This window comes from Echinops telfairi, unplaced genomic scaffold, assembly GCF_000313985.2.
Source record: "Echinops telfairi isolate 266 unplaced genomic scaffold, ASM31398v2 ScPeMD7_7406;HRSCAF=8444, whole genome shotgun sequence".
Classification (NCBI taxonomy): Eukaryota; Metazoa; Chordata; class Mammalia; order Afrosoricida; family Tenrecidae; genus Echinops; species Echinops telfairi.
In genome coordinates, this window is record NW_022111306.1 from 1,822,888 (window position 1) to 1,825,956 (window position 3,069).

General features: G+C 47.7%; 1 pseudogene; it reads right to left on the bottom strand.

The window, feature by feature from the left end:
• Positions 1-872: 872 nt before the first annotated feature.
• LOC105978374 lies at positions 873-2,226 on the bottom strand (annotated as a pseudogene).
• Positions 2,227-3,069: the final 843 nt, after the last annotated feature.

Here is a 3,069-nt window from a genome sequence, read left to right on the forward strand (position 1 = left end):
CCCTCCAATCCCTTATTTTTTTAAAAAACATTTGAGACTAGGCGATGAATGTATCAAAGGATGCCCTAGGTGTTACAAATGGTTACACATTTGCCTTCCAGTTAAAAGTATGACGAAAGGTTGGAGGTTTGAACCTACCCTGAGACACCTGCCCACCTAGGCAGTCTTAGGTGACAGTGTTGAAACCCTACCCATCAGTGCTCCCCAGGAGTCAGCATCAACTCTAAGGCAAATTGCAATAACACCATTTGAAAATAATGTAATTTAATTAAGAATAGTGATAGAGTTTGGTATTAAAATTGTAATAATGTTCTAATAATGTATTCTTTTGTTGGTGATGTAAGTTAGTTCACAGGATCCCTGGTGGTGTAGTGGGCTAAGCATTAGACTGAAAGACAAGGCGGGCTGTGTTGTAAAGATTGAGGGCCGTCGGAGTGGGAGGGACCGGACGGCCATGGGTGGGAGAGGTGAGCCCTTCCAACCAAAGCAAAAGCCAACCGCTGCCATCGAGTCTAGTCCAACTCACAGGACGTTTATGAGATTATAAATATTCACTCTATGTGCTTTATTATTATTATTTGGTATTTTTTAATCTAAGTTGGGTATTTCTAGCCCCTTATTGGGTTTTTGTTTTTTTTTTAGGGATCACTGGTGTTTATTTTGCAAACAAAACCACTGGGGATGTTGCCTGGTGACACCTCGGAGTGACACTGGGACACTTGGTGGGAAGTTTGGGAGAAGGGCGATGAGTTGGGATGTCACAGGATCACAAAGCTGGGGTTTCCAACAGGCGTCCAGATGGTCTGGCTTGGCTGCGGGAGCGGCTCTAGTGAAGCTCAGGAGAGGGACTACCAGAGGTCTGCCTGCCCAGCTTATTTGGCGAGGGGATTTCTGAACTTAAACTTGGCCTTGCTGCCCAGCCCCTCTTCAGTTTGAGGATCTGGTTGTACTTGGCCAGGCGCTCAGATCAGCACGGCACACCAGTCTTGATCTGTCCAGTTTAGAGCCCCACCACGAGGTCAGCAGTGAAAGTATCCTCGGTCTCCCCAGAACGATGAAACACCATGATGCCCACCCATTGCACTGGGCCAGCTTGCACGCCTGCAGAGACTCAGTCACGGAGCCAATCTGGCTCACTTTGAGCAGGAGGCAGTTGCACGACTTCTTGCCCACAGCCTTGGCGATTTGCTTCGGGTTGGTCACTGTGAGATTGTCCCCTACCACCTGGGTCCCGGAACTGTCAGTGAACTTGGCCCAAGCGTCCCAGTCATCCTGGTCGAAGGGGTCTTCGATAGACACCACTGGGTAGTCCGTGATGAAGGACTTGTACAGGTCTGCCAGTTGGTCAGGTGAGATGCACCTGCTGGGGTCATCAGGAGATTTGAAGTCTAAGTCGTATTTCCGAGACCTGAAGAACTCGGAGGCAGCTAGGTCCATGCCAGTCACCACCTTGTCGGTGTAACCAGCTTTCCCAATAGCATTCTTCAGCAGCTCCAGGGCTTCTTTGTTCTCCAAGATGCTGGGGGCAAATCCGCCTTCATCCCCGACATGGGTGGCATCCTTGCCCTACTTCTTTTTGATGATGTTCTTCAGGTTGTGGTACACCTCGGCCCCGATGCGCATGGCCTCCTGGAAGTTGGCTGCTCCAACGGGGAGGATCATGAACTCCTCCATGGCCAGCTTGTTGCTGGCGGGAGCCAACGTTGATCACACTGAAAGCAGGAACTGGCAGGATAACTTCGGAATTGCCGGCCAAGTCAGCAAGGTGACTGTACAGGGGGACTCCCTTCTCAACAGCTCTGGCCTTTCACATAGTGAGGGACATGCCCAGAATGGCATTTGCACCAAATTTTGATTTATTCTCAGTTCCATCCATCTCCATCATCAGCTTGTCGATCTTTCCCTGTTCGGTCACGTTCAGCTTCTTGCTAACCAGGGCAGGCGCCATTGTTGTATTGATGTGCCCCACAGCCTTTGAGACCCCTTTGCTGGGTCTTATCATTGTCCCAGGGCTCCAGGGCCTCGTCTATCCCAGTGGAGGCACCACTGGGCACGGCAGCTCTGAAGAGCCCTTTGGCGGTGGAAAGATCGACCTCCACGGTGGGATTTCCACAGGAGTCGAAGCTCTCTCTGGGGTGCATCTTGAGGATAGACATGATGGATTTCTGGCCGCTGGTTCTCGTCGCCCAGGAAGGAAGTGGAGGAGTCTGCAGACACCGAGACGGGTGTTGGCCCCTCATTGGGTTTTTATGATTGAGTTTCTGTTAGTAAATTCAGTTTGCATATACTATCTCCATTTATTCGCTCTGCTTGCTTAATTTCTGGGGACTTTGTTTTATGCATGTCATTGAAGTCCTTGCCATCCAGTGAATGGTGGCTCAGAGCAACCCCCGCGAAGAACTGCCTGTTTCTGAGACAGTAAATCTTTCTGGGAACAGACGGCCTCTTCTTCCTCCTGAGGGGATTCTGGATTCAAACAGCGAACTTCACGATCAACAGCCCAACGCCCCGCCCATGATGCCACCACGGGTCCTGTTGTGTCTCACCGCCAGTAGAATTATTTCTAGTATCAGAATTGAGGAAGACATGCACCTTTCTCCATCTCTTTCCACTGAGTTGACAAGTCACTGTGAAGCGCGTTGGTTGGGCTGGCCCTTTTGACATCATAGGGAACGTTCCTGAGCATTTGTCTCAAAGCAGTATTCATCTGTTTGGTTCTGAAATAGATGTAAATAGTTGAAATTACTGAATGTTCTTTCCAGTGCTGCTCTTCTGAGGCAGTTTAACAATTAGTTGATTTTGAAGTTAAGAGTATTTCTATTCTATCATTTTCTGCAAGATTTGTTCCTAAATTGGAAAAGTAGGCATTTATCCAATTAGCTCAAGTACAAAAGAAAACAAAAAATTCTCAAAGACTTGATTGTGAATTGTTCATTTTTTCCCCTTTTTGCTTAATGTTTTAAAAGGAATGTTGTTTGAGAAAGTACATTTGGTAAGAAAAAGAACATGAAATAATAAAAACTGAGCATTGTATATTTCTGTAAAAGTGCGCATATCTGGATATGTCAA